The sequence below is a fragment of the Lissotriton vulgaris genome, chromosome 11 (genome assembly GCF_964263255.1).
Source record: "Lissotriton vulgaris chromosome 11, aLisVul1.2, whole genome shotgun sequence".
NCBI lineage: Eukaryota > Metazoa > Chordata > Amphibia > Caudata > Salamandridae > Lissotriton > Lissotriton vulgaris.
This window is the reverse complement of record NC_141699.1, coordinates 289,370,858-289,385,108: the sequence shown is the minus strand read 5'-3', so window position 1 is coordinate 289,385,108 and position 14,251 is coordinate 289,370,858.

Below are 14,251 nucleotides of genomic sequence, written 5' to 3'. Positions count from 1 at the left end.
TGCATCCATTCTCCAGAAAATACTTCACAAAAATTAGTCCGATTAATAATTCTTTTCCATCTACTGTTCGATTTGAAAACATCAATTGCCTTATTAAGTATTCTAATTCTATTGATTACTAAAATAAATATTTTTTTCTTAACTTCAAAAGCCTGATCAACAATCTTCTCTACACTTTTCTTTTTCTAGTAAAAAGCAGCTCTCTGTTTACTTTTCTTTTCATTTTTTAGCAAATTTAAAACTACCCTATTGCGAAACATTCGTCTACGAATGTCCCTAATTTGATTTAACCTTCTATTGCTATCCATAGTCTTATCTCCTGCTCCAATAGAGACATTTTTTGAGGGCCTCTCCTTCCTTTTTAGATTTGTTCTCTGCTTCTGGATCTTCTTATTACCATTAACATTACTTTTGATCTACATAAATTGCGAAGAAAAGACTTAATTGTCTTACCAGGAGCTTTTCTGGTGTTTTTTGAAGTACTTGTTGTAGAGGATTCTTTTATTTCCTTTGATGATTTTGTTTTTTTACGTATGGTATTTTCTCTATTCCTTTGCCTTGATGGCATTTTTGCTTGCTTTTAAAATGTTGATTTCAATCTGTGGTTCTGAAAAAAATAACACATTAAAGACCACTATTAGCAAACAACAAAGTAATGACAAAAAGAAAACAATATAAACACTAATTTGCAACATATTAAAGTTTATACCACAGCAACTCAGGGCCTTATTTATGAAGGCCTTGCGCCACCAGCGCGTCCCATGTTAAAAGAGATGCACCGGTGCCACAAGGCAGTCATAAATAAGGACCAAATGTAAATACCATTGATTTTCCCCAAAAATCGTTTTTTGAATAACATTTAAGAAACACTGCGCAGAACCTATGTACAACCACTCAATATCACTTTTGAAACCTCACTGTTTCCCAAAATACAAATCCTCTATCTTGCAAATGTTCATAGCAAGTATTATCAAAAAGCAAAAAACAAACCAACAGCAAACAAACTCAGGGCCTTATTTATGAAGGCCTTGCGCCACAAGAGCGTCACTTATTTCCCATGTTTAAAGTGATGCACCGGCTGCACAAGGCAATCATAAATAAGGGCCAAATGAAAATACCATTGATTTGCACCCAAAATCGTTTTTTGAATAACATTTTAGAAACACAGCAAAGATCCTATGTACAAGCACTCAATTTCACTACTGAATCCTCACTATTTCACAAAACACAAATCCTCTATCTTGCAAATGTTGATATCAAGCATTATCAAAAAGCAAGACACAAACCAAAAACAAAAAAACTCAGGCCCTTATTTATGAAGGCCTTGCGCCACGAGTGCGTCCAATGTTAAAAGAGACGCAATGGTGCCACAAGGCAATCATAAATAAGGGCTAAATGTAAATACCATTGATTTTCCCCCAAAATCGTTCTTGAATAACATTTAAGAAACACTGCGCAGAACCTATGTACAACCACTCAATATCACTTTTGAAACGTCACTGTTTCCCAAAATACAAATCCTCTATCTTGCAAATGTTGATATCAAGCATTATCAAAAAGCAAAAAACAAACCAACAGCGAACAAACTCAGGGCCTTATTTATGAAGGCCTTGCGCCACAAGAGCGTCACTTATTTCCCATGTTTAAAGTGATGCACCGGCTGCACAAGGCAATCATAAATAAGGGCCAAATGAAAATACCATTGATTTGCAACCAAAATCGTTTTTTGAATAACATTTAAGAAACACTGCGCAGAACCTATGTACAACCACTCAATATCACTTTTGAAACCTCACTGTTTCCCAAAATACAAATCCACTATCTTGCAAATGTTCATAATAAGTATTATCAAAAAGCAAAAAACAAATCAACAGCCAACAAACTCAGGGCCTTACTTATGAAGGCCTTGCACCACAAGAGCGTCACTTATTTCCCATGTTTAAAGTGATGCACCGGCTGCACAAGGCAATCATAAATAAGGGCAAAATGGAAATACCATTCATTTGCACCCAAAATCGTTTTTTGAATAACATTTTAGAAACACAACACAGGACCTATGTACAAGCATTCAATTTCACTACTGAAACTTAACTATCTGTTTCCAAATATTCTCCATAGAGCAAACAAGTCTCTATCTAAATTAAATTAATCATTACTTACCTTTACAAATGCTTTGGGAGATTGAAAACAGTGTCAGACACACACACCAATTTTTCTTTAGCAGAGCAAAAGGTGTGCACTCAATACACTGAAACCAAGACTGGCATAGAAAATCTCTAACTTTACACACATATGCCTTATTTCAACCTATCAAAAGTCTTTCCTCACTATTTTCAAACCAACACCCTTCCCCCTCTCAGACCTTTCTATCTGTTACCATAGCAACTCCCTCCTAACTGAACTCTCAGGTTCAAAAGTTTATTCTACAATGTTGCAAATTAAGTCAGCAAGGATGTTTGACCTCTCAATACACCAGCTTATCCAGGGCATTATTGCTTTTAGTGACTTTTTCTTAACCATTCAAATTGCTTCTTACACACAACTCAACCATGCACCCTAACTTTCTGTTTTCAACTAACTGAATCCACCAATGATTGCTTGTGATTCAACAGCAGGGAAACTCCACAATTATTTGTTTGTAAACTCCTACTGTTCCAACTGCCATTTCATTCCCACACTTCATCTGACTGCACCTGAACCTTCTCACATCATGTATTCTGTATGGATTATTGGACATAGCTACATCCACTGGGCTCAAAGGTATGCAGCAAGCAGAAATTATCACAACCTTGATTTATCAAATGTGGAAATCAAGTGGATTGGCCAGAGAGGATTGAGATGTCATCAATTGATACCATTAGTGAAAACCTTTTTGCATCTGCCAAACCCTGACCTCTTAATAGTGCACTGTGGTGGAAATGATTTGGGCACTATGACTGGGGTTGGTCTGGAAATGCTTTTAAAGGACACCTTTGATCAATTGATGACACTTTTTCCACAAACTGCCTTGGTATATTCCAATATATGCCAAAGACAGAAATGGAACTGGTCCAACCAATTTTGTCCACAATTTGATATGGCTGAGATACCCGCCACCCCCTCTCAACACAATCCCCAAGGATGGGAAACCGGAAACAGTTCTGAAGTTTTTGGAAGACGGGAGGGAGTAACCCTCCCGGCCGTATTTATTAAAATATGAAACAAAATTAAAACATTAAATAAACAGTTTCATATTATGTACAATTTCATTACCACATTGCGATGTTTGGCTAACCTTAACAGATTCTCTAATACAAAGGTTCTCCTAGCCGAACTAACATCCTACAAAACATTTACTTGAAATTTTGAAATTGTACATCCTAACGTTTAAGGGCCAACGGCAAGGTCGTAACCGGTGTCAAGATCCCTAACCCAGAAATATCGCCCTCACTTGTGAGGGGCGGCCCAGAGGCGTACCTCAAGTGCAATTACCAATTTCCCTTGACTTGACGGGGGCCCCAATAAAACTCGACGCCACTTAGAGGTCGTACGAGGACTCGTGTGAGGTATCTAGAAGGTAGCGTAGACCCCCCCCCAAACCCCACACAACTTACCACATCTGCCGTCGCAGACGTCCTGGCCCCGGGAAATTCCCCAGGAGGGGGCTGTAACCCCTCCTACCCAGGAAGGGGCCTTGACCGCCTTTCCTTTTCCTTCGGCGACCCATCCTTAGAAGGGACCGCCTCCCCGTTGAGGGGCCAATGGCCACCTCCCCCGAGCGCTCCCATCCGTGCTGGGTGACGCCCACTCATAGGGATCTTCCAATTAGTGCTCACCGATCATGACCTTACCGCCCGACCAAAATAAATACGACAATGCTAACTAAATGACTAAACTAAAAAAGACAGTAGCAACTACAATTTTATTAAAAGCATGCTTACCAATGAACACTAAAGCAGAATTTCTTTATTTGCGAAACGTAACACAAATCGACCATTCTTTATTACATACTCAAAATCATCACGATAATACCACAACCTGTAAACGAAAATCAGAGTTATCCATCAACTTTATTCAAAAAACCACGTGCTGTCCTCAGGGGCTGGTGGGTGGGTCAAAATTGGCTCTTCGTTCCGTCTCGAGCTCACGTGCAGCGAGGAGGTGCAGCTTCAGAGCACAGGAACAAGAGGATGCCTTCTGATCTTGCTTCTCCTTTTATCCGTCTTCAGGGCGGGCGTAAACCCGCCCCTGCCTGCCCCAAGGGCGTGGCCAGCCGCGTCAGTGTCTAGGCCAACCCACTCTAGGGCGGGAAAAGGCGCGCCCCGGCTACGCCGCTTCGGGCATACCAGCCGAGACTCGCCTCCCGCCCAAGATGGCTTCCCGGGGGGATCGTGGTACTCCGCCATACGTTCGGGGGGACCGAGTGGTCGCCCCTTTCCATATGGCTGAGATACCCGCCACCCCCTCTCAACACAATCCCCAAGGATGGGAAACCGGAAACAGTTCTGAAGTTTTTGGAAGACGGGAGGGAGTAACCCTCCCGGCCGTATTTATTAAAATATGAAACAAAATTAAAACATTAAATAAACAGTTTCATATTATGTACAATTTCATTACCACATTGCGATGTTTGGCTAACCTTAACAGATTCTCTAATACAAAGGTTCTCCTAGCCGAACTAACATCCTACAAAACATTTACTTGAAATTTTGAAATTGTACATCCTAACGTTTAAGGGCCAACGGCAAGGTCGTAACCGGTGTCAAGATCCCTAACCCAGAAATATCGCCCTCACTTGTGAGGGGCGGCCCAGAGGCGTACCTCAAGTGCAATTACCAATTTCCCTTGACTTGACGGGGGCCCCAATAAAACTCGACGCCACTTAGAGGTCGTACGAGGACTCGTGTGAGGTATCTAGAAGGTAGCGTAGACCCCCCCCCAAACCCCACACAACTTACCACATCTGCCGTCGCAGACGTCCTGGCCCCGGGAAATTCCCCAGGAGGGGGCTCTAACCCCTCCTACCCAGGAAGGGGCCTTGACCGCCTTTCCTTTTCCTTCGGCGACCCATCCTTAGAAGGGACCGCCTCCCCGTTGAGGGGCCAATGGCCACCTCCCCCGAGCGCTCCCATCCGTGCTGGGTGACGCCCACTCATAGGGATCTTCCAATTAGTGCTCACCGATCATGACCTTACCGCCACAGGCCGGATAGTTGACCGGCTATCCGGACCCCCCACAACACTCCTACCTAAAGGTCATGGTATAACGTTTTTAGCCATGCTAAGAAGTCTCCTATGAGTAACTCATTCCCCACCCGAGACAAATGCACTCCATCCCCCAAATACATACTGTCATCATTAATACACCCATGCGAAATAGAATGCAGTGTCTTGGAACGGAACAACCTACTTACTTTGTTATTAAGCTTTCTAACAGAATGATTTAAAGCAGGAACCGAAATAGCCCCCCGCCACACTTTTCGTGGGATCATATGGGACCACGCAATTGTGCACCCTGGAACTCTCCTCGCTAACCAACTTACAGTGGAAAGCATCGCCTCAAGAAGAAGTCGTCTACCAGTGGTGACCAAATCATTACCCCCAAGATGTACTATGACTACAGACGGCGGTGACCTCGTCCGCCCTAGCAAACCCTCAAAAAATGATTGAAACTGGTCAATACAGAGACCGCCTCTTCCGTAGAAGGACACACTGTACCCGTATTCCCCAGCTACGTGAATCATGTCACCTGCCTTGAATACGTCTGCGGCACGTCTCACGTATGAGTGGCCCACGACCCACACCTCCTTTTTCACAGCCGGTGATGTCTGACCGCTGGCCCGGTGTTGGGTCGACTGCAAAGTCCGCCCCGCCTCGTAGGCTTGCGCAACTGAAAACCAAACAAAAACAAGAAGCGTGAGTACATTGTTACAGCTTCACAACATGTGCAACCGCACATACCTTTTATAACAATTGGAGGACCAACGCCCCACCCGTTTAACTTGTTCCACATTCAGACCCCTGGCTGTAGCTTCTGTAGCAGCCCCTATCCGAAAGGAATGGGTCCCAAACTCGCCCGGGTTCAAGCCCGCGGCGGCAATCGACATCGCAAGCACCCGCTGAAACTGAAACTTTGTCAGTGGGGTGGCGTCAGCGTGTCTCAACAAGGTCCCCCCCCATGATGCCACCCTTCGTGCTAAATAATCTTCTAAACACTTTACCGGGCACATGGAGGACCCGGGAATCCTGCGTATGATTACGCAGTCACCCATCCCACTTTGATCGGTCTTGGACCTGACAAATGAGACCGTCATTGTCTCCCCTCTGATCTGGACGTGCTCCTGGCACAATCCTCCTGTCACATCCTGCTTGTTCCTCGCCACTAGTTCGCTTACCCGCATAGCCCCATGGAATGCCAGCGTAAAAGCGGCTCGGAATAACACTGTCTCAAACTGAGATGAACACGTAGCAGGGAGTCTGGATAATAACTGGGCCAGCCTATCCAAACCTATCGGGCGCCTCTCGTCTACTCTGCGACCCTCAAGGCGTTGCCACCCCCGTAGCGCTTTCTGTACAATGAAAGACGCTGTCGGGTCATGGATCCCATGAGCCCTAGCAACAAAGGAAATGGCAGCCCGATGCCTCTGAGCCGTGGCCACCGATTTCCCGACCAGATGTAAGGACATCAGAAAATTTACCACCCACTCCTCCTGGCCCCAAAGCTCCTCTCTATCAGTCCCCAAAAAGGCTAAATAGGACCGGAACGCCCCTTCATATGCCTTCCTCGTCCTGGGTGCTAAACTCTATCCCACGAGGTTACGAAGTTCGGGGCACCGAGAGACCAGAGAGCTTCGGGAAAGGGTGCCGGCTCCGGGTCCGCTGTGGGAAGAAAACCCCAGAAAGCCTGCATACGAAAACGAGACAGTGCATCAGCCGCCTGGTTCATTACCCCTGGGACATGTCTTGCTCTGAATAGCACATTCAATTGCATACACAGTAAAACAATTTCCTTGAGCAGTCTCAAAATCCATTTGCATCGTGCTGCCTGACTATTGATACACTCGACCACGGTCATATTGTCAGACCAAAATACCACAGAGTGATCTTTGAACCCTTCGGGCCAAGTTCTCAGGGCCACTAAAATGGGGAAAAGTTCCAGGAAAGCAATGTTACTTGTCAGTCCACTGTCATGCCACCATGTCGGCCACTTTTGTGCAGACCATCTTGTGCCGAAGATGGCACCGAAACCTATGCTCCCTGCCGAATCTGTCCACAGCCCCAGCTCCTCAGAGGACACGGCCGGTTTGTTCCAGACGACTCGACCATTGAAATCCGCCAGAAATGCCAACCAAATGCGCATGTCCTGGCGGACCTCTGCCGAGAGCCTTGTGCGATGATGGCCCTCCTTCAGGCCGACCATGGCTTGAGCAATCGAACGGGAAAAGGGGCGGGCCATTGGTATAACCCTCAGGGCAAAATTCAACTGGCCAACTAACTGCTGTAATTGATGCAGCTTAACCTTAGGTCCACTTATACACATTTGCAGGGATGTCCTGAACTTTGACACTTTGACAGCTGGTAAACGAAAACAACCTTCTCCGGAGTCTAACTCGATCCCCAGAAACTCGAGGCAAGTGGAAGGCCCCACAGTCTTACCTGGTGTCAATGGCACGCCAAACTGATTCATCAAGACACAAAATTGCGCCAAAGCCTGCCCACATTCCGGATCCCCGGCTGCCCCCAGGAACAAAAAATCATCAAGGTAATGCATCACACGTTGGAAACCCGTCTTCCTTGTGAAGACCCATTGTAGAAAACTACTGAATTTTTCGAAATAGGCACAAGATATAGAGCACCCCATCTGCATACACCTATCCATGTAATAATGACCCTGAAACATGAAACCTAGGAGACGCTGATCGTCTGGATGTACCGGGAGCAACCGGAATGCTGACTCGATATCAGATTTTGCCATCAGCGCCCCGGGCCCCAGGCGATTCAAAATGGCTACGGCCTCATCGAAGGATGCGTACCGCACCGAACACACTTCCGGGTCTATCGCTTCGTTTACGGAAAGACCACGTGGGGCTGATAAATTATGTATCAGCCGAAACTCACCCGGGTCCTTCTTTGGGACCACACCTAAAGGGGAACAAACAAAGTTAAGAACCGGTGGTACACTAAACGGACCGGCGACTCGACCTCGAGTAACCTCCTTCCTGATCTTATCCTGTACCACGGTCGTATGCTGGAAGACCGATAGCTGATTTTTACATTTCTCTACACCTTGAAAGTCCCCCACTGGGATGCGGAAACCATAAGAAAACCCGTTCCGCAACACCCCAGCAGAAGTACGATCCGGGTATTCACTGAGCCAAGGAATCATTGCCAAGGTATCAATCGGGGTAGGTAAAGGCGCCCCTCGGACTATGTTAGACCTGTTTGGCGCCTCCTCTACCCCCGTTATCACCCGTTTTGGCTCTGCACGTGGCCTCAGGATGGGATGATTGCCCACACCCACTACATTCGTGTCTAAATTTGCACGATCCCTGGGGCCTAGTACATTTACCCCTGTTGAAGTTCCAACAAACCCCCCTTTTTCCTGTATTGCCGGCAGGCCTCGAGTAATTGTCGGTACCCGCACCTGATCGAAAGGGCGTCCCCGCATACTGGCGGGAGGATTCGCCAACGTTACTCCCTACTAATGGCAATTTTAACATACCAGTATCCTCCATTTTGGACCATGACACAGAATCATAACAATCCCACGTTAAGTTTTTATCATGTTCTTTAGCCTTTCTAAACAGGTTATCATAGCAGAACCAATGATTACCCTCGTGTGATACCGAGTACCCCATGATTCGTGACTGATAAATCGGCAATTCGGGTAACAGATCGGGCCTTCGTTCCCCCAAGATCGATGTAAAAACCCCCCACGCTTTGCCCCAATTGCCAATGTTTTCATTTACCTTAAAGGCGGCCATTTTTGCGCGCCAAACACTCGGATGCATGAGATCCTTCTGGCCCTTAACATGCTCCATCTCATAGTGATCAGTAAGCAACGAGAAGATGTTTAGGTACTCCCCTGCCCATATCTTCTCTTTAATAGCCAAAGGAACATGCTGACCCAACTTTTCCCTACGAGAGGGTGCTGACTCATCCCTCGCAATCGGCAATGGCCGCTTACCTGAACCGGACGCTGCCTCTGCTACTGAACCCGTCCCCTGTGGCTTCTCTACTGCGGCAGCCGGCGTGGACACCTTCGCTGCTTCCCGTGACTCACGCAGTTGCTTCATCAGCACCTGTGCGTCGACAGCCGTGGCGCCCTCGCTACCTGTTCCCAACCACGCTGCTAATTGTGCTGCCAGCTCGGGCGGCATATCTTCCCCGGACACGGGGGTGACCACAACGGGAATCGGATTCCCTTCCTCCGGCACGGGAGTGGGTGCCTCGAGCGGGGTACTGGGACCCGGGTTGTCTCCCCCAGCTGCTCCCCTCCTGGGCCTCTTGTTTTTCCCTCCCGGGGCTGCTCCCGCCAAAGGACGTTTCGGTCCCCCTTCCTCGTCTTTATCCATTCGCCTCTTTAGTTCGGTCACCTCTTTCATGAGAACGCGCAGCATCTGGTCAGTAGTCATGCGCTTTCCCGCCTTCTTCGGCATTCTCCAACAGAGTATCTGAAAAACAAACAAGAACGATTACAACGCTCAAAATTGGCTCTTCGTTCCGTCTCGAGCTCACGTGCAGCGAGGAGGTGCAGCTTCAGAGCACAGGAACAAGAGGATGCCTTCTGATCTTGCTTCTCCTTTTATCCGTCTTCAGGGCGGGCGTAAACCCGCCCCTGCCTGCCCCAAGGGCGTGGCCAGCCGCGTCAGTGTCTAGGCCAACCCACTCTAGGGCGGGAAAAGGCGCGCCCGGCTACGCCGCTTCGGGCATACCAGCCGAGACTCGCCTCCCGCCCAAGATGGCTTCCCGGGGGGATAGTGGTACTCCGCCATACGTTCGGGGGGACCGAGTGGTCGCCCCTTTCCAGAAAGCACGGAAACATGTGAATAAATCTGTTTCTGCTTACATGAGAGACTGTGGAATGGGTTCAATAAACAACAATAACTTGCGTTACAACATGCAAGACATCTACAGAGGACATGGTGTGCACTTCTCAGATGAGGGGAATAGAATATTCCCCCTGAATTTAAGACTGTGCATTGGAACCTACTTGTAGGTACCTAAATCAGCCACAGAACCCAAAAGCTCTTTTCAGAGCTACCCTACCTCTGATCATTCAAAACGTTTATCTTTTTCTAACTTTTTTCACTATTTTTCACCAAAGTACGCTCCCTGTTACGCTTACCGGTGCACGTACCGGGCGCTCCCCCCGCAAATTTTTTCAATTTTGTTTTTCATTTTTGGCCTATATGAGCGTCGTGAGCCCCCCTCAGAAAACCTTGAGGGTCAGGAAGTGTCTACCGTACCCCCTTCTACCCATTCCCAACGTTGTTTGTCCTCCATTTTGTGTCTCGATTCTACCGAAACACAAAATGGAGGACTCCCGTAACGCTGCCGGTGCGCGTACCGGGGCGCGCACCGGTACGCGCTCCCTAAAAAAAGGTGGGAAAGTAATTTACAGAAAAACCACTGGAGACACTTTCATCAAATATAGAATAGGCCCAACTACATAGCAATCCCTACCATTTACCCAAATTTGATGGAATTCCATTGAGACATTTATGCTGTAGGCCTGACTAAATATCCTGAGGTAAATTACATGACAAAAACACATATGAAGTGTTAGAATTGACAACCAATTAAAATGTTACTTTCATTATCTACTATTATTTCATGACATTTGATTGGTTATGTACCTGAATATATATAACGAAAGAGAGAGAAACACAGCCATTTTGACTACTACTTCCTGAAGTACATTTCAAGAGCATTTTCACTGACAACTTAAACTTCTTTTTGAAAGGTAAGATGGTTTTTTAAAAACTGAAGTATGTTGTGCACTTTAAATTAATTTGGAAAACATTTTCTGATAGTTATATACTATCCCTCTGTAATAGTTATAGAATAAGATAGACTTCTCTGTTATAGTTATGGATGGAGTTAGGCTTGTCTTGTATAATTATGAATTTACTTAGGCTTTATCATATACACTTTTTTATATTTCTACTTCCAGTCTGATACCATACACTGCCCAAAGATAAAATCACTATTAAAAAAAACAAAGTACCTGTCTGAACTTAAACCCAACAGTGCCCTATCTCTACTGATATATTTTTTTTAAATGCAAATTACAGCACAAAAATGGAAGGAGAGCAAAAAAATTCCAACAAAATTGTTCTGAAGAGCAACAATAATAAAGTTATTTAACCCAATGACTCAGAATTCATGGATGAATCACGGGACTATGAACTACTTCAATGTGTGCAATCATGTAGATTTCCTGATTCAAAATGAGGACATTTCTGACAATCAAATATTAGAAGTTCTGTTAAATTTGGAAAAGGAATCTGAAAAATAAATTTATATTTAATAATTCAAAAATTGTTTGAGACATTATTCATTTTTATATGTATTTCTTAAACTAGTACCAAATTGATTATAATGTAAAGTCAGACTTAAAATATACTGTGCAACTTTTTTGTGTTACATAATAAGTTTGCTCATAGTTACTTCCTTTCTCCCACTATATTATCTCCAATGTGTATTTAACATCTCTTGATCATCTCCTGCCTCATATTGTTTCTGCTTTCCTGACAGACTACGCTATGAATTCCATATACCACAATAACAACATGCAAGATATCTACAAAGAAGACGGTGTATATTAAATTATAGACTCTGCATTGGTACCTACATGTTGGTCCTTACATAAAAAAATTTTAAAAAAAAGAACAATTAATAAACATGCAATATTTGAAAAGTCTATCATTCTTTTTTCCCCATAGTACGCTCCCCGGTCCGCTTCCCGATGTGCGTACCGGGCGCTCCCCCCGCAAAAAATAAAAAAAAATACTTTTTTATGGCCCCCGCGGGCCCTTTTAAAGCCCCCACATCAAACTAGGGGGTCAGGGAGGGTCTACTCTGCCCCCTTATGGTCATTTCCCCCTTTGTTTTGGCCACCTCTCATGTCTCGATCCTACCGAGACACAAGATGGTGGCCGCTCCGGACTGTTTAGAATGTTTACAGACACCCGACAGCCAATCAGCTCTCCGTGCACAAGTCACGTGGCGCGCCCGGTACACGCCCCGGTGCGCGTACCTGGGCGCGCCTATAGATATATATATTTTTTTGAACCTAAATTACTCAAAATCCACTGGAGCACATATCTTGAGACATAGCAAAGGCACATTGGGATACCAGTCCCTACAATTTTGCCAAGTTTGGTGTAAATCCATTCAGCCGTTCCGGCTAAAAGTGAGGTCGACTGCCCTATGGAAATTAACATGGGGAAAACGCGTTTTGGGACCCCCCTTTTATCTCAGCCCCAGCTTGACGCATTCCCCCAAACTTTCAGGGAAGGACCGGAGCTCGATGAGGCCATTTTGAGGAAATTTTCAGGCAGATTCGTCATTCGGCGCCAAAGTTATTCCAAATAGAATTTTGAGATTTAACATTGAAAAAAATCCTAACTATAACTACCTACTGGCGACCGCCAGTAGGTAATATATATAAAGTCAAAGTTTGTGAGTTTGTGAGCAACGCTCACAGTGCCTCCCCCAGTCACTTCATGGAGGCGGTCCGTGACGAGGCAGGCAGCCTCGAACAAATACACCCAAGCCGTCTTACGTTTTGCAGCAAGACAGCAATCACAGACACAGATTCAGCTGCAGTTAACCTCCGTTTATTTTAAAGGTCAGAATGGCAAAATAACACTCAACACGTTTCAGGAACACTCCCTTGTTCGCGAGTGCCTGTTTTCGCGTTGCTTTCTTTTTTATAACACCACGTGATTACAAAGTAACAAAAATGAAGACAGACTTGCTTTTAGACCTTAATTTACTTAATGTGCTTCTGCGACTCGTATTTACATTTCTAGTGCAACACTTTCACAAAGTGAAATAACTGTATGCCTCCACTCTTTTTGTTAACTTTTTCAATATTAACATAAAACTTCAATAGAGTTTTTAGCAGATTGTACATCCGTTTCAAATATCAATATCATAACGGTATTAAACCCATGTGGGTACAAAATAATGTCTTTGCAACATGCTAAAGAACGATATTAAATCTTTCTTTGTTATAGTCTCTACAAGATATATATATATATATATATATATATATATATATATATTCTTCTGCTCTTCAAAGAAGAAAGGATACGCACTCCCGGGTACTTTCCAAAAATTGGCTTTTATTTCTTTATATCAGAGAAACATTGCATCACCAACGCGTTTCAGTGGCGGCTGCCACCTTGATCACGGTAGGAGCTTGTTTCTTTTGTTTCTACATATATACAAGTTTAAAAATGGTAATCACATGACTTCCTGTTTCCTCACAGGTAGGATTATGGTTGATGTAGTTAAGGGGACTTATTGTGTTTCTGCCCGATTTTCTTTACATGTGAAGCATTGTTTACACAGATCAATTCATTTATATTTCAGTTTGTTTAACCCATCATTCTTCATATTTCAACCACCTCTTTCTAAGGTCCTTTAAATTAAATTAGACATAATTGTAAAATTAATAACCAAACCTATTAGTGGTTCTAAATGGTAACATTATTAAATGATCGTTATAGTTATGCCCTCCGGTGGGCCTACAACCTTGTGAAGTTCATGGTGGTAGTTCCAATATCAATAAGTGGCAAATTAGGTAATGATTTTTCCAAAATATTATTATTGTAACAAAACCCCTTCCTTAGTTTTCAGCAAAAGGTAAAGAGTTTATACAGGGAGTCTGTCATTGTGGAGTTTCGATTCCCGGGGAAATCAAAACAGATGATTACAGAATCAAAATAAAATAAAGTTGTGATCGCGAAGTGCTGTCAATAGGAGATGTACATACATCTCCTCATCCTGGTTCAGGCCATATGGAGTATTTGTTCTCAATGCTAAAATCCATCTTGACTCGCATTGCCGCAGTTTCGTTTCACGATTACCACCTCTTGCATGTTTGTTGACACTTTCAATTCCGTAGAATTTCAAAGCCTTCCAGTCACTGTTGTGTTTTTCTTCCATGTGCTTTGCTACCGCATTGCTCCTGTCTTTATTGGTGGTCGCTCTCACATGTTCGGGAATTCGAAGTTTTGTTTCTTTGTTGGTGCTGCCAA